Below are 22,702 nucleotides of genomic sequence, written 5' to 3' on the forward strand. Positions count from 1 at the left end.
TGATCAAGGTACCAACTTCACATCAAAACTATTTGCCCAAGTGGTTTGTGAGTTGGAAGTTTGGTACTCAGTATCCAGCACTTACCATTTAATAACATGCGCCACACTTTCTGTATAGATGCACGGAAAGATTGGGATGAGGGTGTGCCCCTCCTCCTCTTTGCTATCTACGACACCATCCAGGATTTGACTGGGTTTAGTTCTGCTGACCTCGTGTTTGGTCATTTGGTTCGAGGTCCCCTCAAAGTGCTTCAGGAGCAGTGATTGTCTGCTGTTAGACCCTTAGCTAGGACGTCCCTTGGTACCTTGCAAGTAAAAATGAAGGCACAGTTCGATAAAGCTGCTACAGAGCAGTCCTTCCCTTTGTCCAGTTCCTTCCTTTGTGCTCGGTTTTAAGATCCCTATGTCATCCACTCTAAGCTGAGCGCTGCCAACTATGTGATAGAAACCCCAGATCATAGGAGGAAGTCCAGGGTTTGTCACATAAACATGTTTAAACCCTACCTCGATCGTTCAGCCTCTGCCCTCTCGTCCATTTCTCTCCCGGACCCCACTCTAGTAGAAATGGTGGCTGTTAGTGAATATTCGCCGGAGGGTGATGAGCCACACCTAGAAAAAATTGTTTACCGTGTGCTCGCTTCCCAAATTCAGAAGCTCTTCAGACTCTTCCTAGCCGGTTAACCCACTTGCCACCCAGTCTGACATCTTGTTGTGTTTCTACATAACCTTTTTCATGATCAATCATTTGCGTATCTTTGCTTTTTGTCTTGGAGTGGCCCATTCTCTGAGGTCCTGGAACAGTAGTTCATAGACTTTAAACACTTTGATGGAAACTTCATCTGTATATTATCACTCTGTGTTATCGGTATGGAGACAAAGTGAAGGATAATGTGTCTTTGTGGGAATCACATACTAGCTACTTAAGTTACTCCGTCACTCAGAACGGTCAGAATAATTCGGCTAGAACAGAGGAATCCCGAGAGACTTTATTCATTGTTTTAACCTGTCTTTGTTGTCCATTCATTGTTTCGTTCGATGTTCCATTGTTTTATTCTATGTTTCTGGGTAACACTGTAGCCTCGCACCTCCAGGGCTGTGGGTTGTGCTCTGCGTGTGTGGAGTTTGCATGTTCTCCCCTCTGCCATCTGGGTTTCATTCTGGAGCTCAAACGCATGCGATTAGGCGGATTGGAATCTCTAAATCGCTAACTGTTTGCGTGTTTGTGACCTGCGGTGATACCATCAGGGTGTACCTTATGCTTATATACATAGAATCATATCTAGGTGCTGTTTCTGTTTGGCTGACTGGCTGAACAATACTGTCAGTTTAATATTGCTTCTGTGTAATGGAAATTTATTTCATGAATTTTATGAATTTATTTCATTCGCAGACATGGGGATGACCTGATTGTAACACCCTTTGCTCAGGTAAATATGACATTGGGGCAAAGAATATGAATTTATGAAGGTTGGCCTTTGCAGTGTTTATTTTTTAGGAGTCTTGATGTTCTGTGTTTTTCTCACGTAGGTGCTTGCGAGCCTTCGTAGCGTGAGGAACAACTTCACCGTGCTGACCAATGTGCAGTGTGGCTCCAGCAAGTACGTGGCTCATCACTCTGAAATAATATTGGTTTAACTGTAAATGATATTCTCCGTTTTGTTGTAAGCTCCAGACTAAACAATTTTATTATGTGTCAGAGTCTGAATATTTTGGACTTCACCATTATGTTTGCGATGCCGCTTGTTGACCACTAGGGGGCAGGCGTGTTTTCACCTCAAAGCACATGGTGAATTTCACCCACCTCCATTCTTGTACTTCATTCTTCGTTTTGCTTTTTGCAAAAGCACGAATATGCACACGTTCCATTATTTTCCAATAAAAAATGTGATTCCGGTACATTGGTCGAAAGCACTTTCTTATGCATTAACGTAACTTACAGAAGTGAAACAGCGTGTAGTATTAGACCCAGTGTCATGAATCTAAAATGACATTTGGTCTGATGTGGTTTTAAGCTCCTCTCTCACACACCACATAAGCAGTGAAGCTGAAAATTCTAAAAACTGGGTCAGTGTCAAGAATTATATCGACTGGCCCGTATAAGCAAACTTTGCTTAAAGTCCTTCATTCAGAACAGTCTGGGTTCAAAGGGAAAAGTCTGTAATTGTTGGACACAGTTCAGTTTGTCCCTGGCGCATGCTTGCTTCATTATACACACACTTCATCTCCAGGACCAGGAATCAGGATTTCATTCTCTATTAAAATGAGAAAGTAAAGTAAGGGGTGATTAATGCGCCGTATAAGATGCTGGATCTTCATGTGTTGTAGAAAATCCTGAAAGTAAGTTAGTACTTTTGGCTCTAGGAGCACCCAAGCGAGTGGTGATGTACTGCAGTCCCATTAGCCTCTGGGGTCTGCTGAAAGAGCACTTTTACCAGCCTCACGAGTCTGCCTTGATCTCTGAGAACATCTGAGGCCCTCTAGACTGGGGGAGTCACTGTTAGGGAATCTGGGCTGTTTGGTCTCACTGCTATCACACTGAAGGTGCTCATCTGTCCTTTCTCCCCAGGAGGTCCCCTGCAGCCCCCCAGCCCCCTGTCACCACCCGAGTCTGTCTGCCTGGTAAGTCCACCTCAGCTCCCACAGTGCCCTGGGGCTTGAGGTGCCTGAGCTGAGAGGCTTGGCTGTGTCCAATCTTCTGATCTGCTTGTGGAGACTACAATCATGCTAGCATATTAGCATCAAAACAGGAAGTCGGCATCTCACAGCCTAGGAATGTCGTCGACACTAGAAACAAAGATCCTCAGATCAGAGTTGAGTAGAGTAAAGACCACTTCCGGTTATCTCACTGCTGATTTCCTGGAGCTGCTAGATTCCCTCAACCTACAACAACATGTTGATGTCCCCACACATTCCAGGGGTCACACACTTGACTTGGTCATTTCAAACTTCGCCCCCATCAGTAATCTACAGGTATATGATCTTGGTATCTCGGACCATAAAGTAGTGTCAATGGAGCTGGCCTTTCTCTCCCCCCCATATCATTGAATTATATTCAATTAAACCATTTTAACAACGTGTAACAGACTGGGCCACAGCCTGCGTAGTAGAGGTCTAGGCTGCCCAATCCTCCAAACGGAGAAGGTACAGCAGGATGTAGGTCCCTGTACCCTCACCAATCGCCTCCCTAGTCTGCTACATGCACTACGTGAGCAGATCGGCTAAGGCTCCAGCACTTCCCTATCAGCGTCACGGTGCCAACCTGGAGTGTAGTACTGTTGGGGATAGCGTGATGTTTAAGTACCCACACCGTACCCCCACCCCCCGACCGAAGTACCCAGCAGTAGCAGGTGAGACGCCCCTACTCCGGAGAGAGCCTAAATAATAGAAGCAGGGTAACCACTGTACACCAGGATAGGGTAAATTGAACACATAGGCAGTTTATTCTCTGTAAGATTACTAAATTATTAGATGGAAAGAACCAAAGCTCACATAAAACAAAGGACTGCAATTACCAAATTGAGTTTCACCAACCACCTGACTCCCCTCTATTAATGAAACCCCAGCCCCAGTCACCCTACTGAGCGCTCAGTGTCTAACGGTGGAGGCTTCAAGCAAGAACTCCCGTTTACCTCCGACGGGATATTTTTTACCCTTCATATAACACGTTCGTAGTAACCTTACAACAGGACACATTCATATTAAACATGCACAACAACCTCATAACAGAAATGAACCTTATTCATTTAGCACTTTATACCACCGGCACATTGTAATAATCCGTCCGATAACATCAACACTCCCATGCGAAAGTCTGTTCAGTACATTTACTTCCAAAAATGACCGCCAGAGAAATCAGGCATCCGGGCATGCAGTTAGAACATAGCGGGCCTGCCCTGCCAGGTGGTAGCGTGCGCAGAAAATGGGGTGTGCAGCAGCGATCTTTTAAAACTCCGCTTAGTGTCCGTCACGTTAGCAGAAGTCTTCTACTTCTTGGCCAAGTTGCTGATCACCCTGATGTACATTCGCCGAAATAAACTTTATTAAATATCACCTGCGTCGTCCTTGGTACTGGAGCTGATGAGTCGTCTCTGTATAGCAGGGAAGCTACCGCGATTCCTCCAAGCTCCGGTTCCCACTGCGCGGCACCGGGAGCAGCTCTCCTCTGTCGTTCTGGTAACACACAGCAATTTCCCTTCTCCGGAGCACCAACGTGGCTCGAACCTGCCTTCAGACTAATCTGGTCCTGTGTGACTACATTAAGGAATTCTCCCTACTTACTCTACATCACCCGAACGAACCAAAAAAAAACCTCCTTTCCCCCTCTCTCTCCCGCCAACTCCACTGCCCTGCTATACGCAGCCACGTTACGTCGTGACGCACCGTCACACTTGCTTTTAAACACCTTTGAATCACGAAATAAACTAAAGTAAATCATTATCAAATTGTCCGTGACCTTACATGACAAATAAAACAAAGCAGCTTGTAAATTATAACCCTTTAACACGCTTAATTTATCCGTGCTCTTTAGCACCTTGTAGTGAGCAAAAACGTAGTCCATTTTACTCGGCAAAACACCTTACAACAGAAATATTAAACATATATACATTTACAAATCAACCTTCAAAACCCACCTTGTTCCTCATCAACCAGGAGCTAAAACCATCACTGGTATTTAAGAAATTAACCAAAAAAGAATCGTAATATAACTATTCCTTTTTCACGGAACACACCTTGCTTCGACTTCCATGAAGTTTTCCCGCTACTGTGCGGTTTGCAACACTGGTTTACGGCAGCTTGTTGTTCTATGTTCCTTCAAAATAAAAGCCGTTCTTTCACAATAAAAGGCATCACTCGTCTTATACAGTTAAACAAGGAATAACATTTGTAACTAATAAATGGAATAAACGAAATATTAATACGGTCATTTAAACTCCCACCAAATCATTAGAGCTCAAATGGGAACCAAACGGAGTGATAATGATTTCCTAATGAAGAAATGACCTGTAACCGTTGACCTGTAAACATTACATTGTATGAAAACACAGTTTACATGACAGAATAAACCTTAAACTTCAGAATGTAATTAAACAGTCTCCAATAGCAAAACCAGTTTCTGCACTGGGCGTTCCACTACAGAAGGTTTACTGTAACATTGTCCTTTGTCCATCTTCCTTTCTCCAAAACGAAGCTTTACCTTTCTTACAAGTCCATCTTTGTCAGTTGTTGTGTCCATTACACGTGCTAATCTCCATTCATTGCGTGGCAAGTCATCCATTTTCTCCATCACAACATCTCCAACCTTCAAGTTTCTCCTTGGAGAGTGCCATTTCTGTCTTGTTGCGATGTTAGACAGATACTCCTTTTTCCAACGTGACCAAAACTGTTCTGATAAATACTGCACCTGCCGCCATCTTTTCCGTGCAAATGTGCGAAATGTGAATTTGCATTTTTACAGGGTGGTTCTGTAACACTCATTAATATTCATGAGAGAATATTACTGATTGGTCACTGAATGCCTTAAACCAGGGGAGCCCAAATCCAGTCCTGGAGGGCCAGAGTCCTGCACATTTTTGGGTTTCCCCTCATTTAACACACCTGATTCATCTCCTTGTGCTGAATTATTTATGGTGGAACAGGGAAAGAGCTGAGCTACACAGGGCACCGGCCCCCCAGGACTGGATTTGGACACCCCTGCTTAGGTAGAAGAAACAGGCAGCACAAGTCGATGTTAACTGGCCAATGAGGTAGTGCCCCTCTCATAAATATTAATCAGCCAGCCAATCGTGTAGGGCTTCACTCATGAATATTAAAAAGTTCTCCTGATCCACGGTGCTAAAAGAAATTAGCGCCCAGGACACACTGGATGTGCATCATGTGCGGCGGAAAATATCAAATTTCATTTCGGCGCCCATGTTAACAGATTAGAGCGGCCACGTGCGCGAGATGCGGGGCTCACGCCTCGCGGTAGCGGCGCCGTATCTAGAGTCACGCGCGTGGTAAGCGGTTCGCTATGGAAGCGTATTGCATTCATCTGGGAAAAAAATCAAGTCTGTTTTTTCGAATTAATAAAATAATAATCCCGTTTTTCTGAGCAATATTTTTCTGTTTAATGAGGTAATGAGAACCTTTCTGTTTTTCATGATGCACGTCTCACTGTGTAGTTTAATCCGCTTTTTTTGATGGTTTGTAGACGGTATTATCATTAGTTTGCCGGCTTTGCGCGGCACCTATTCCGCCCCGCTCCACACTGCAGCGTTTCTCCCGGATCAGTAGATACAGTATGACATATGCTTCATGGAAATAAGCCGATGCATTTGAAATGCATTCAGACCGGCTTTGCTGTGACTAAAGACCATCTTTAGCAATCGCTGTAAATACTGAATCCTCATGGAGCGCAACTCCGGCGCCGGAAACAGCTTTTGTATCAGAATCCAGGTCCAAACTTTTATTAAATGTCACTTTAAATATGTAATAATATTACTTAAATATTCTGTTATTGATGGCCATTTTCATGCCGCACGCGCCGGAATTAGCAGTTAGAAGGAAAGACACTGACTTTAGTATTGATCTCTGGTGCCGTTTTGTGGTAAATATGCTTGTGATGAATATGTCTGATGAATATCGCTGCTTTGTAATTTTACTTCCCCGTAATTTCACTAATTAAGCTGTTAGTTTAGCTCGCTTCCCTCCGACATTTCCTGAGCTGTTTCATAAGCTTCAGTTCCCGCTTCGTTAGGGGAAGCTGTGCTGTTTTTATATCGTACAGAAACAGGCGGCCTGATGGGATTAATAATTCTTCCTCCTGCAAACAGACTGGACCCCAACACAGCAAACAGACGCCTGTCTCTGTCAGGGGGGAACAGGAAGGTGACAGAGGGGGCAGAGCGGCAGCCATATCCTGATCATCCAGAGAGATTTGACAGCCGCCCCCAAGTTCTGTGCAGAGAGAGTCTGACTGGCCGCTGTTACTGGGAGGCTGAGTGGGATGGATATGAAGCCTGGATAGGAGTGACTTATAAAGGGATCAGGAGGAAAGGAGGGAGGGACTGTCTCCTTGGATACAATGACAAGTCATGGATTCTGTGCTGTTATACTGACAGTTACTCTGTCTGGCACAATAATAAAGAGACTCTCATACCCATACGGCCCTCAGGCTCCCGCAGAGTAGGAGTGTATCTGGACTGGGGGGCTGGTGCTCTGTCCTTCTACAGAGTCTTCTCTGATGGACTGACCCCCCTGCACAGATTCACTCAGTCCCTCTATCCAGGGTTTTGGGTTTATAGTGACTCCTCAGTGTCACTGTGACATGTTGCTGGTTCTCCTGGCAAAAAGGTGAAATCTCTGCTTTTTAACCTTTATAATCCTTTTCACTCTGAAAGTGTGTCATCTTCGCCATTTCAGAACCTCTGCTAAAATCATCCTAGTATTTGCAGCGACCGTCCAGTGCAGCCATGTATTTTTTGACTTGGCCACTAGCAGACCTCATACAGCTAGTCAATCTCGCACTGACTTTTTTAACCAATATATTTAATAATTTAATTGAGCTGTTGGTGAAATTTAGCAAAATCATGGAACGGCTGAGGTGCCCCTGAGGAGAAGTTTGGGAACTGATGTGGTGTTCATCTAGCCATCCAACTAGATATCAGTAACTTTTTAGAACACAGAAGAAATTATTACTAGTTTTTATTGTGTTACTCTTAATTTGCACACGTTCTAATGTTAAATTGTATTTTTTGTTCTAAGCCAAAGTACACTTGCTACCCAGATAAACAGCTTTAAACATTTCTTTGGACTGCCTAAGACTTTTGCACAGTACTGTATGTTTGACAAAAATAAATGCCTGTGTTCAGTGAGCTGATTAAACACGAAAAATATAGTATTATACATTTTCTCTCTGGCTAGAATATAACTATATGTAATCCTGATTGGGGGGGGGGGCTTTCCCTCTCCCCTGTATATGTACATTTTATATATTTATGTGAAAAAATATTATGTGGTACCTTGGGCGGAGCTTAATTCTCCGCTTCTGACGTCATAAGAGGAAGTGGCTTATCCTTGATGCTGATTGGTCGAGGGTTTATGCCCATATATGGTATCAATACATGCTTATGCCACGTGTTGCAGATAGGGGGGTTTGGGAGATTAAACTTTAATAGAATAAAAATACATTACATGTATTTTATTAATGTGCTTTTTTAATTACGTTTTTAAGGTAAATAATAATAATAAAACATAGAACAGGATAATGGCAAGCTAGCGCATACACGTTCAGAGGGGGCGTCCGTCCGGCCCTGTGTTGTTAGTAAGCGCCGCGGCGTATTTTAAAAGAAAGCGCCCAAATGTTTTAAAAGAAGAAAGCACCAAGTGTGTTAAAGAAGAAAACCCTTAGTGTTATTTTAAAAGAAAAGCAGTGTGAATTTAAACAAACATGCCCGAAAGAAGCAGCAGAACAGCAAATTTAAACAAGCGAAAACAACAAACAAGCCCGTCGTTTTAAAAGAAGCGATCACTCATTACATTTAACCAACACGAAAGACTTTAGTTATATTTACCAGGTTTGAGAAAGCATGTAAGCGGCAAACTTTTAGAAGAAATAGGACGAAACGATCCTGGAGCTCCGACACATGCGACTGCCCTGTTTGAACAACGCGGGTCGGAATGGACGATCGCTAGTCCGGCGTTTGGCGCATGCGCACCCACGCCGACGCCCCTTTAAAAATGGCTACGCTGGCGGAGCGCCTGTTTTAGCAAATAAAACCCCTATAACCGTAATGTTTTTAAGTAATGAAGCACATTTCTGTCAATGTGAATAATAAAGTAAAGCGCTCTGAGCATTTTCGATAGCAATAATCAGGAAATAACGCGGTTAATTCTTGTTTAAACGAATGCATGCTCTCACTCTCGTGTGGCGCACGCGCGTAGATCCACACAGCATTTCCTTTATTGAGCCAGCTCGTTGCGTGAAGCTGCTGTCAAATGGCTACCAGGGGAAATTGTTGTCGTGAGGCGAACCGTTGGCCTGGATTGTGAGAAGCATGCCGCCATTCTGGCAGAATGCACACCAATTCTATATTTTATATGCTTATTTGTAAATAGTGTAAAATAATCTATTTCTAATTTAAATAAAAGTCGATCTCTAACCCCCCCCCCCCCCCCCCCCCGGATTGCTTAGCTACAATTAGCTAAATTTATCTACGTATGGTTAATCAAAAGGTATAACCAGAACTTGAAAAGATGTATGACAACACATGCTGATCTTTTATTTAAAATAAGCCTCTTTAACCTCATCGTTTTTAAGCAATGAAACTCTTTTCGGCTAATGTGTTATTTAAAATAAAACATCTTAAGCATCTCCACAACAACGCGTGGACATTAGTGGAGCTGGAAATTACAGCTTCTCGTACAAAAACCCAAACAACCCTATTCTATCAGGTTTTGGCTCCCCCCAATCAGCACTGGCCTCGGCCAAGGCCGCTGCTGAACTAACAACTCCCCCTGAAGGACAAGGCAGTGAGACTCTCTTGCATTCCTCTCCCCCGATCCCAAGGACTTACCGCTCCCTCCCCCCCATCCAACGCCTTCGCCGCTTCATACCCCCAGCGTGAACAGGCGGGTCTGTTGACCAGCGCCTACATGGCTGCAGGACCGGATGGCTGTCTGTCTCTGCTGGACTACCTCCACCACCCCTTTTCCCTCACCCGTTGCAAGTCGTGTCATTTTTATGTTGTTGTTTGTTGTGCTTATGTTGCTGAGGTGTTTTTTTCGGTTCCCACAATGTCCTCCCCACTGGAGTACAGTCTGGGGGCTGCTTTTTTATTCTCCTCCTCTCTCCTCATGTTACTCTGTTTCTTTTCTTCTCTTCTCTCCTCCCCTGTCTCCCGGCCGGTCTACCCCCTACTGTGATGTTGTATATGTAAGGTCGGGCGATGGCCTGTTACTTGTGGTATATTGCAACAGCAATAAAGGGTTTGAATCAAATCAAATCAAATCAAACAAGAATCAGGGAATAACGCTGGAGATCCTTGTTAAAATAACTCCATGTCGCGCTTGTGCGTGCAGCCACGATATCCACACACCGCTATCTGTCTTTTATTGAAAACAGGTGAGGCAAGTCGTTTTCGGAACTTTAAAGTGTGTATACAATAAGTAAACGTGTGTAAAGGAAGTATAAAACGTGTTATAAAGCACATAGCCAACATTAATTAATAAAGAATTTAAGCATAATAGCCCAGACGTACCACGGCCTATAATCCTACGGCCTACAAGATAAAAGTATATGGCACCAAATTGGAATCAGTAGTCGTTAAAAGAATAAAATACATTATATGAATTTATCAATGCGACATTTTAAATACGTTTTAAGGGGTCATCGGACGCGTCGAGCTTTTCTAGCTAGAAAGGAGAGTCGGGCAGTTTTGAATGGTAAAAGCAGTAGTTGTGTATTGTTAACGGTTTATTTTTAACAAAATGTCCTATTTTATAACCGTAAAAACACAGCAATCCTGTTTTTAGGGGGGATTTATGCGTATTGCATGTCTAGACATGTCGATCAGCTAATGTCCGCGGCAGTGGGAAACGGGTCGTAAGCGCGAGAGCTTATGGAGCCGTGAGTGATACGCCTATGAGAAGGAAGCGTCAATTGACAAATTGTTGCAGAGTGCGTGTAACTTCTCGTTTAACCGCTGGTCCTGAGTGTGACAAGCAGACAGACAGCATTCACGCCCCGGCAGAATGCACATTACGTCTATTTGTTAATCAGTTTTATTCGTAAATAGTATAAAATAATATATGTCTAATGGAAATAAAAGTCGATGTCTAACACCACAGCTCTGGGACTCTAGCATAGCCCCGGGCGCCCCGCTGCGGGCCTGTGGGGCTGGATGAAGGATCTAACTTCAATTGCTTAATCAGCAGGGTAAAGTGCCGTAACTTAAACGGGGGTATGACAAATTAGTATAAAGTTTTAAGCCAATAAGATTTAATTAATAAAATAATTTAGTTGTATTTTGTTAGTTTTATTTTCAATAAAACACACCCAGCGCATTATTAATTTAATAGATGCAGGAACTAGTGAGCGGTATTTAGCTACGTACTTCAAAAACATTTTAAAAACTTTGTTAGACTAATACCTTAGTTATTTTAATAATTTAAGGGATAAAAACATTTGTTGTGTTTGTCAATGTGTTATTTTAAGTAAATGCGTTATTTTCCAACGCCAAAAGCCCTGTCATGTTTTAAGTGAGAAATGATATGGACTAGCAACTCTCTCTGGGGGGAGCAACCCCGGTTAGGTACTATTAAGCAGCATTTAGTGATACATGTTGTCATGTGTTGTGCGAGACGTATTAATAAATCTTATTCGTTTTGTATTTTAGATACAAGCTGGATCCAGTCACCAGCCAAACGGCCCGGCGCATCTTTGAGACGGCCACCAAGGACTTGAGTGACCAGAAGTCGTCCTTGGTGGCCGATTACCTCACGCATTCCACTGCAACGGCTGACAAGCACTACCGGATAAAAGTCATGGAATGTGGTGCTGGCCAATAAGCTGCTGAAGAAGCTGGCAGGTGACTCAAGGTAGGCATGTTTTCCGTTTGTCAACATTCACTTACCAACATCAAGACACAAAACCAAAGCCCTCACCACTGAACAATAACCGTAAAACTTTGTGTGTTTTTTTTTATCCCAGCGCTGACTCCGCAGAGGAAGGATCCAGCTGTTCTGCCCATGGCGCCGCACGGGATGCTGCCCTGGCGTCCAACCAGCAGATGGATCTCCAGGCAGCATTCCATCAGCTCCTTCGAATCCACCCCGTGACCCTGGATGGCGACATCCCAGACAAGACTGTAGGGACACAGGTCGGGCCAGTTTCAGCGACAGCTCTGAGTGCTGGCTGAAGGCCCAGATGAGGATGCGTGTCCAGCATGTCCTGAGTATTGTTTGTAGCACTAATTTTTAAAGCACTTTACTGATAAGCAATCCTATCTACATAGTCTTCCTAACAACAATTTGCTTTGTTCTTGACAGCACACTTTGGCAGACAGCAGCCCACCGAGTCCCGGGTCGACGCTTGGATAAATGTGAATGGCTGAAGAGTGCTGTAACTTTTTGGTTTGAAAAATAAGAAAAATTTGAATTACAAAATAAAATGTTCTTAGAAAGTAATTTCATGTAACCACTAGTCTTAAAATTAATTACATCCAACAGTACATTTTTTAGTGTAGGTAAGTAGATGGATCGATAAAATTAAATAATTATTACAAATCACAAATAACTATTACAGTCATGGCCAAAAATATTGGCACTTGTGTCAAAAAACACACCCCTTCTCCTAGAAAATTGTTGCAATTGGATAAATGTTAAAATGTTTTCTCAAAATATAAAAAGAGATAATCTTCTGTTTTGCGTCTCATTACAAGCAAACTTGTTTTTTGTTATGTCACTCTAGTATTTGATATCTAATTTTCAGTCTTCTGGCAATATAATCTGGTGAATGGGGAAAGACTTCCAGCAGGGGCTCCGGTTTCCTCCCACAGTCCAAAAGTGCGCAGGGTAGGTTAATTGGCAAATCTGAGTTGTGAGTGTTTGCGCCCTGCAGAGTGTTGACTCCTGCCCAGGGTTGGTTCCTGCCTACGCCTGTTGTTCCAAGGACAGGCTCCGGTCCCCCCCGCGACCTCAGTTTGGCTTGCTGTCTCCCCGCTTGGTTTTCTTTGGTTTACGTCTTCACTAGCCCCCTTGTTGCTTTGACTTGTGTGTAAGTTATGTATGTGTGATTGTATTGCTGCATAGGGAGTGACTGCTATTTTGTTTTGCAAGTGTGTGTTGGACTCTGTTTATTTGGTTAGGGAGTGAGGTGGAGTGTTTGTCTTTTGGTTTCCTTTTCTTTTGCACTTAGGTGAGATTAGCTGTGGGTCGCACTTGATAGTTGGGGATTTTGTTTGTTATTTTGGCTGTGGTCAGTCCCAAAGTCTTTTGCACTGGGTTATTTGTTCAGTGTCAGTGACACTGACAAACCAGCAGCACCCTGACAAAGAAGCAGCCTGACCCTGACAAAGAAGCAGCCTGACACACCAGCACCCTGACAAACCAGCAGCACACTGACAAACCAGCAGCAGCCTGACACTGACAAAGCAGCAGCAGCCTGACAAAGCAGCAGCAGCCTGACACTGACAAAGCAGCAGCAGCCTGACACTGACAAAGCAGCAGCAGCCTGACACTGACAAAGCAGCAGCAGCCTGACACTGACAAAGCAGCAGCAGCCTGACACTGACAAAGCAGCAGCAGCCTGACACTGACAAAGCAGCAGCAGCCTGACACTGACAAACCAGCAGCAGCCTGACACTGACAAAGCAGCAGCAGCCTGACACTGACAAACCAGCAGCAGCCTGACACTGACAAACCAGCAGCAGCCTGACACTGACAAACCAGCAGCAGCCTGACACTGACAAACCAGCAGCAGCCTGACACTGACAAACCAGCAGCAGCCTGACACTGACAAACCAGCAGCAGCCTGACACTGACAAACCAGCAGCAGCCTGACACTGACAAACCAGCAGCAGCCTGACACTGACAAACCAGCAGCAGCCTGACCCTGACAAAGCAGCAGCAGCCTGACCCTGACAAAGCAGCAGCCTGACAAAGCAGCAGCCTGACAAAGCAGCAGCAGCCTGACAAAGCAGCAGCAGCCTGACACTGACAAAGCAGCAGCCTGACCCTGACAAAGCAGCAGCCTGACCCTGACAAAGCAGCAGCCTGACCCTGACAAAGCAGCAGCCTGACAAACCAGCAGCAGCCTGACAAACCAGCAGCAGCCTGACAAACCAGCAGCACCCTGACAAAGCAGCACCCTGACCCTGACAAAGCAGCACCCTGACAAACCAGCACCCTGACAAACCAGCAGCAGCCTGACCCTGACAAACCAGCAGCAGCCTGACCCTGACAAACCAGCAGCAGCCTGACCCTGACAAAGCAGCAGCCTGACCCTGACAAAGCAGCAGCCTGACAAACCAGCAGCAGCCTGACACTGACAAACCAGCAGCAGCCTGACACTGACAAACCAGCAGCAGCCTGACACTGACAAACCAGCAGCAGCCTGACACTGACAAACCAGCAGCAGCCTGACACTGACAAACCAGCAGCAGCCTGACACTGACAAACCAGCAGCAGCCTGACACTGACAAACCAGCAGCAGCCTGACACTGACAAACCAGCAGCAGCCTGACACTGACAAACCAGCAGCAGCCTGACAAACCAGCAGCAGCCTGACAAACCAGCAGCAGCCTGACAAACCAGCAGCAGCCTGACAAACCAGCAGCAGCCTGACAAACCAGCAGCAGCCTGACAAACCAGCAGCAGCCTGACAAACCAGCAGCAGCCTGACAAACCAGCAGCAGCCTGACAAACCAGCAGCAGCCTGACCCTGACAAACCAGCAGCAGCCTGACCCTGACAAACCAGCAGCAGCCTGACCCTGACAAACCAGCAGCAGCCTGACAAACCAGCAGCAGCCTGACAAACCAGCAGCAGCCTGACAAACCAGCAGCAGCCTGACAAACCAGCAGCAGCCTGACAAACCAGCAGCAGCCTGACAAACCAGCACCAGCCTGACACTGACAAACCAGCAGCCTGACCCTGACAAAGCAGCAGCCTGACCCTGACAAAGCAGCAGCCTGACCCTGACAAAGCAGCAGCCTGACCCTGACAAAGCAGCAGCCTGACCCTGACAAAGCAGCAGCCTGACCCTGACAAAGCAGCAGCCTGACCCTGACAAAGCAGCAGCCTGACCCTGACAAACCAGCAGCAGCCTGACAAACCAGCAGCAGCCTGACAAACCAGCAGCAGCCTGACCCTGACAAACCAGCAGCAGCCTGACCCTGACAAACCAGCAGCAGCCTGACCCTGACAAACCAGCAGCAGCCTGACCCTGACAAACCAGCAGCAGCCTGACCCTGACAAACCAGCAGCAGCCTGACCCTGACAAACCAGCAGCAGCCTGACCCTGACAAACCAGCAGCAGCCTGACCCTGACAAACCAGCAGCAGCCTGACAAACCAGCAGCAGCCTGACAAACCAGCAGCAGCCTGACAAACCAGCAGCACCCTGACAAACCAGCAGCACCCTGACAAACCAGCAGCACCCTGACAAACCAGCAGCACCCTGACAAACAAGCAGCACCCTGACAAACCAGCAGCAGCCTGACAAACCAGCAGCAGCCTGACACACCAGCAGCAGCCTGACACTGACAAACCAGCAGCAGCCTGACAAACAAGCAGCACCCTGACAAACAAGCAGCAGCCTGACAAACAAGCAGCAGCCTGACAAACCAGCAGCAGCCTGACAAACCAGCAGCAGCCTGACAAACCAGCAGCAGCCTGACAAACCAGCAGCAGCCTGACAAACCAGCAGCAGCCTGACAAACCAGCAGCAGCCTGACAAACCAGCAGCAGCCTGACAAACAAGCAGCAGCCTGACAAACAAGCAGCAGCCTGACAAAGCAGCAGCCTGACCCTGACAAAGCAGCAGCCTGACAAAGCAGCACCCTGACAAAGCAGCACCCTGACAAAGCAGCACCCTGACAAAGCAGCAGCAGCCTGACACTGACAAAGCAGCAGCAGCCTGACACTGACAAAGCAGCAGCAGCCTGACACTGACAAAGCAGCAGCCTGACAAAGCAGCAGCCTGACCCTGACAAAGCAGCAGCCTGACCCTGACAAAGCAGCAGCCTGACCCTGACAAACCAGCAGCCTGACCCTGACAAACCAGCAGCCTGACAAACCAGCAGCCTGACAAACCAGCAGCCTGACAAACCAGCAGCCTGACAAACCAGCAGCCTGACAAAGCAGCAGCCTGACAAAGCAGCAGCCTGACAAAGCAGCAGCCTGACAAAGCAGCAGCCTGACAAAGCAGCAGCCTGACAAAGCAGCAGCCTGACAAAGCAGCAGCCTGACACTGACAAAGCAGCAGCCTGACACTGACAAAGCAGCAGCCTGACACTGACAAAGCAGCAGCCTGACACTGACAAAGCAGCAGCCTGACACTGACAAAGCAGCAGCCTGACACTGACAAAGCAGCAGCCTGACACTGACAAAGCAGCAGCCTGACACTGACAAAGCAGCAGCCTGACACTGACAAAGCAGCAGCCTGACACTGACAAAGCAGCAGCCTGACACTGACAAAGCAGCAGCCTGACACTGACAAAGCAGCAGCCTGACAAACAAGCAGCAGCCTGACAAACAAGCAGCAGCAGCCTGACAAACAAGCAGCAGCAGCCTGACAAAGCAGCAGCAGCCTGACAAAGCAGCAGCAGCCTGACACTGACAGACAAAGCAGCAGCAGCCTGACACTGACAGACAAAGCAGCAGCAGCCTGACACTGACAGACAAAGCAGCAGCAGCCTGACACTGACAGACAAAGCAGCAGCAGCCTGACACTGACAGACAAAGCAGCAGCAGCCTGACACTGACAGACAAAGCAGCAGCAGCCTGACACTGACAGACAAAGCAGCAGCAGCCTGACAAAGCAGCAGCAGCCTGACAAAGCAGCAGCAGCCTGACAAAGCAGCAGCAGCCTGACAAAGCAGCAGCAGCCTGACAAAGCAGCAGCAGCCTGACAAAGCAGCAGCAGCCTGACAAAGCAGCAGCAGCCTGACAAAGCAGCAGCAGCCTGACAAAGCAGCAGCAGCCTGACAAACCAGCAGCACCCTGACAAACCAGCAGCACCCTGACAAACCAGCAGCACCCTGACAAACCAGCAGCACCCTGACAAACCAGCAGCACCCTGACAAACCAGCAGCCGCCTGACCCTGACAAACCAGCAGCCGCCTGACCCTGACAAACCAGCAGCCGCCTGACCCTGACAAACCAGCAGCCGCCTGACCCTGACAAACCAGCAGCAGCCTGACCCTGACAAACCAGCAGCAGCCTGACAAACCAGCAGCAGCCTGACAAACCAGCAGCAGCCTGACAAACCAGCAGCAGCCTGACAAACCAGCAGCACCCTGACAAACCAGCAGCACCCTGACAAACCAGCAGCAGCCTGACACTGACAAACCAGCAGCAGCCTGACACTGACAAACCAGCAGCAGCCTGACACTGACAAACCAGCAGCAGCCTGACACTGACAAACCAGCAGCAGCCTGACACTGACAAACCAGCAGCAGCCTGACACTGACAAACCAGCAGCAGCCTGACACTGACAAACCAGCAGCAGCCTGACACTGACAAACCAGCAGCAGCCTGACACTGACAAACCAGCAGCAGCCTGACACTGACAAACCAGCAGCAGCCTGACCCTGACAAACCAGCAGCAGCCTGACCCTGACAAACCAGCAGCAGCCTGACCCTGACAAACCAGCAGCAGCCTGACAAACCAGCAGCAGCCTGACAAACCAGCAGCAGCCTGACAAACCAGCAGCAGCCTGACAAACCAGCAGCAGCCTGACAAACCAGCAGCAGCCTGACAAACCAGCAGCAGCCTGACAAACCAGCAGCAGCCTGACAAACCAGCAGCAGCCTGACAAACCAGCAGCAGCCTGACCCTGACAAACCAGCAGCAGCCTGACCCTGACAAAGCAGCAGCAGCCTGACCCTGACAAACCAGCAGCAGCCTGACCCTGACAAACCAGCAGCAGCCTGACCCTGACAAACCAGCAGCAGCCTGACCCTGACAAACCAGCAGCAGCCTGACCCTGACAAACCAGCAGCAGCCTGACCCTGACAAACCAGCAGCAGCCTGACAAACCAGCAGCAGCCTGACAAACCAGCAGCAGCCTGACAAACCAGCAGCAGCCTGACAAACCAGCAGCAGCCTGACAAACCAGCAGCACCCTGACAAACCAGCAGCACCCTGACAAACAAGCAGCACCCTGACAAACCAGCAGCAGCCTGACAAACCAGCAGCAGCCTGACAAACAAGCAGCAGCCTGACAAACAAGCAGCAGCCTGACACTGACAAACCAGCAGCACCCTGACACTGACAAACCAGCAGCAGCCTGACAAACCAGCAGCAGCCTGACAAAGCAGCAGCCTGACCCTGACAAAGCAGCAGCCTGACAAAGCAGCAGCCTGACAAAGCAGCACCCTGACAAAGCAGCACCCTGACAAAGCAGCAGCAGCCTGACACTGACAAAGCAGCAGCAGCCTGACACTGACAAAGCAGCAGCAGCCTGACAAAGCAGCAGCAGCCTGACAAACCAGCAGCCTGACAAACCAGCAGCCTGACCCTGACAAACCAGCAGCCTGACAAACCAGCAGCCTGACAAACCAGCAGCCTGACAAAGCAGCAGCCTGACAAAGCAGCAGCCTGACAAAGCAGCAGCCTGACAAAGCAGCAGCCTGACAAAGCAGCAGCCTGACAAAGCAGCAGCCTGACAAAGCAGCAGCCTGACACTGACAAAGCAGCAGCCTGACACTGACAAAGCAGCAGCCTGACACTGACAAAGCAGCAGCCTGACACTGACAAAGCAGCAGCCTGACACTGACAAAGCAGCAGCCTGACACTGACAAAGCAGCAGCCTGACACTGACAAAGCAGCAGCCTGACAAAGCAGCAGCCTGACAAAGCAGCACCCTGACAAAGCAGCACCCTGACAAACAACCAGCACCCTGACAAACAACCAGCACCCTGACAAACAAGCAGCACCCTGACAAACAAGCAGCACCCTGACAAACAAGCAGCACCCTGACAAACAAGCAGCACCCTGACAAACAAGCAGCAGCCTGACAAACAAGCAGCAGCCTGACACTGACAGACAAGCAGCAGCCTGACACTGACAGACAAGCAGCAGCCTGACACTGACAGACAAGCAGCAGCCTGACACTGACAGACAAAGCAGCAGCAGCCTGACACTGACAGACAAAGCAGCAGCAGCCTGACACTGACAGACAAAGCAGCAGCAGCCTGACCCTGACAAAGCAGCAGCAGCCTGACCCTGACAAACCAGCAGCAGCCTGACCCTGACAAACCAGCAGCAGCCTGACCCTGACAAACCAGCAGCAGCCTGACAAACCAGCAGCAGCCTGACAAACCAGCAGCAGCCTGACAAACCAGCAGCAGCCTGACAAACCAGCAGCAGCCTGACAAACCAGCAGCACCCTGACAAACCAGCAGCACCCTGACAAACAAGCAGCACCCTGACAAACCAGCAGCAGCCTGACAAACCAGCAGCAGCCTGACACACCAGCAGCAGCCTGACACACCAGCAGCAGCCTGACACTGACAAACCAGCAGCAGCCTGACAAACAAGCAGCACCCTGACAAACAAGCAGCAGCCTGACAAACAAGCAGCAGCCTGACAAACAAGCAGCAGCCTGACAAACCAGCAGCAGCCTGACAAACCAGCAGCAGCCTGACAAACCAGCAGCAGCCTGACAAACCAGCAGCAGCCTGACAAACCAGCAGCAGCCTGACAAACCAGCAGCAGCCTGACAAACCAGCAGCAGCCTGACAAACAAGCAGCAGCCTGACAAACAAGCAGCAGCCTGACACTGACAAACCAGCAGCACCCTGACACTGACAAACCAGCAGCAGCCTGACAAAGCAGCAGCCTGACCCTGACAAACCAGCAGCCTGACAAACCAGCAGCCTGACCCTGACAAACCAGCAGCCTGACACTGACAAAGCAGCAGCCTGACACTGACAAAGCAGCAGCCTGACACTGACAAAGCAGCAGCCTGACACTGACAAAGCAGCAGCCTGACACTGACAAAGCAGCAGCCTGACACTGACAAAGCAGCAGCCTGACACTGACAAAGCAGCAGCCTGACACTGACAAAGCAGCAGCCTGACAAAGCAGCAGCCTGACAAAGCAGCAGCCTGACAAAGCAGCAGCCTGACAAAGCAGCAGCCTGACAAAGCAGCACCCTGACAAAGCAGCACCCTGACAAACAACCAGCACCCTGACAAACAAGCAGCACCCTGACAAACAAACAGCACCCTGACAAACAAACAGCACCCTGACAAACAAGCAGCACCCTGACAAACAAGCAGCACCCTGACAAACAAGCAGCAGCCTGACAAACAAGCAGCAGCCTGACAAACAAACAGCACCCTGACAAACAAGCAGCAGCCTGACAAACAAGCAGCAGCCTGACAAACAAGCAGCAGCCTGACAAACAAGCAGCAGCCTGACAAACAAGCAGCAGCCTGACACTGACAGACAAGCAGCAGCCTGACACTGACAGACAAGCAGCAGCCTGACACTGACAGACAAGCAGCAGCCTGACACTGACAGACAAAGCAGCAGCAGCCTGACACTGACAGACAAAGCAGCAGCCTGACACTGACAGACAAAGCAGCAGCCTGACACTGACAGACAAAGCAGCAGCCTGACACTGACAGACAAAGCAGCAGCCTGACAAAGCAGCAGCAGCCTGACACTGACAGACAAAGCAGCAGCCTGACAAAGCAGCAGCAGCCTGACACTGACAAACAAGCAGCAGCCTGACAAACAAGCAGCAGCCTGACAAACAAGCAGCAGCCTGACAAACAAGCAGCAGCCTGACAAACAAGCAGCACCCTGACAAACAAGCAGCACCCTGACAAAGCAGCAGCAGCCTGACACTGACAGACAAAGCAGCAGCAGCCTGACACTGACAGACAAAGCAGCAGCAGCCTGACACTGACAGACAAAGCAGCAGCAGCCTGACACTGACAGACAAAGCAGCAGCAGCCTGACACTGACAGACAAAGCAGCAGCAGCCTGACACTGACAGACAAAGCAGCAGCAGCCTGACACTGACAGACAAAGCAGCAGCAGCCTGACACTGACAGACAAAGCAGCAGCAGCCTGACACTGACAGACAAAGCAGCAGCAGCCTGACACTGACAGACAAAGCAGCAGCAGCCTGACACTGACAGACAAAGCAGCAGCAGCCTGACACTGACAGACAAAGCAGCAGCAGCCTGACACTGACAGACAAAGCAGCAGCAGCCTGACACTGACAGACAAAGCAGCAGCAGCCTGACACTGACAGACAAAGCAGCAGCAGCCTGACACTGACAGACAAACCAGCAGCAGCCTGACACTGACAGACAAAGCAGCAGCAGCCTGACACTGACAGACAAACCAGCACCCGCCTGACCCTGACAAAGCAGCAGCCTGACAAACCAGCAGCAGCCTGACAAACCAGCAGCAGCCTGACAAACCAGCAGCAGCCTGACAAACCAGCAGCAGCCTGACAAACCAGCAGCAGCCTGACACTGACAAACCAGCAGCAGCCTGACACTGACAAACCAGCAGCAGCCTGACCCTGACAAACCAGCAGCAGCCTGACAAACCAGCAGCAGCCTGACAAACCAGCAGCAGCCTGACAAACCAGCAGCAGCCTGACAAACCAGCAGCAGCCTGACAAACCAGCAGCAGCCTGACAAACCAGCAGCAGCCTGACAAACCAGCAGCAGCCTGACAAACCAGCAGCAGCCTGACAAACCAGCAGCAGCCTGACAAACCAGCAGCAGCCTGACAAACCAGCAGCAGCCTGACAAACCAGCAGCAGCCTGACAAACCAGCAGCAGCCTGACAAACCAGCAGCAGCCTGACAAACCAGCAGCAGCCTGACAAACCAGCAGCAGCCTGACAAACCAGCAGCAGCCTGACAAACCAGCAGCAGCCTGACAAACCAGCAGCAGCCTGACCCTGACAAACCAGCAGCCTGACCCTGACAAACCAGCAGCAGCCTGACCCTGACAAACCAGCAGCCTGACAAACCAGCAGCCTGACAAACCAGCAGCCTGACAAACCAGCAGCCTGACAAACCAGCAGCCTGACAAACCAGCAGCCTGACAAACCACCAGCCTGACAAACCAGCACCCTGACAAACCACCAGCCTGACAAACCAGCACCCTGACAAAGCAGCACCCTGACAAAGCAGCACCCTGACAAAGCAGCACCCTGACCCTGACCTGATGTGTGTCTTACATATAAGGTTCAGAATTACCTGTTTTAGTTTCCATTCATACCTTTATGAATTAAGATTTTCTGAGTGGAAATGTTAAAATCATATAACAATATTTTAACAGTGGAATGAATGCATAAGCAATTAAGGAACTGTTAGTTAAATCCACATGAAGCAACATAACGTCTTTAGTAGTAAAATGTGATGTATCTAGGAGTGACAATATGTTTCCAAACATTTGTATGTGCTGTGGTTTGCTGACACTAAATAATGTTAGGGGAAACAAAAAAACGACCTATTGACAGTTACAGGGTAGTGTGATTCTTGTAATAAACTTAGTTTTACCAAAGTCCTGTGTTAGTATTCAGTACAACATACACTGCATACATCCATCTTGCTTTCAGTGAGGGAAGATTTTTCTTTAAAAAAAAAAAAAAAATTTGTTCCTTGGTAAAGTTGGTTTGTCTCACAGGTACCGAATTTGTATAATTAAAATAAGATAAGATATTGACATAATATATTTTTGGTTTTATAAACAACTGACAGGAAAAACAAAAACCTGAGATATTACCATATCCAGTGGTAAACAATAATCAGTCCCAAAAGGGCTTTCCTATATTTTGCATTTGTGTCAAACGTCCACATTATCAGAAGTACTCAGGAGTCCAGACGGTCTCCAGCAGCACTGGCATACAGCTCTCAGCTCACAGACGCCACCTGGCGAGTGAACGTGGCAGAACCCTGTCTGTGCTGGAGCCGGACTGCCCGTGGCATCAGCCTAGAACCTGCTCTGCTGATGCTTGCCGCTGGT

At 48.4% G+C, this 22,702-nt stretch overlaps 1 long non-coding RNA gene across 1 annotated transcript; it reads left to right on the forward strand.

The window, feature by feature from the left end:
* The first annotated feature begins 1,388 nt into the window (after positions 1–1,388).
* On the forward strand, positions 1,389–2,603 carry LOC125728546 (uncharacterized). Its single transcript, XR_007389173.1, has 3 exons — positions 1,389–1,427; positions 1,528–1,598; positions 2,567–2,603. It is a non-coding gene; the product is annotated as an uncharacterized LOC125728546 (long non-coding RNA).
* Positions 2,604–22,702: the final 20,099 nt, after the last annotated feature.

This window comes from Brienomyrus brachyistius, unplaced genomic scaffold (assembly GCF_023856365.1).
Source record: "Brienomyrus brachyistius isolate T26 unplaced genomic scaffold, BBRACH_0.4 scaffold313, whole genome shotgun sequence".
Lineage (NCBI taxonomy): Eukaryota > Metazoa > Chordata > Actinopteri > Osteoglossiformes > Mormyridae > Brienomyrus > Brienomyrus brachyistius.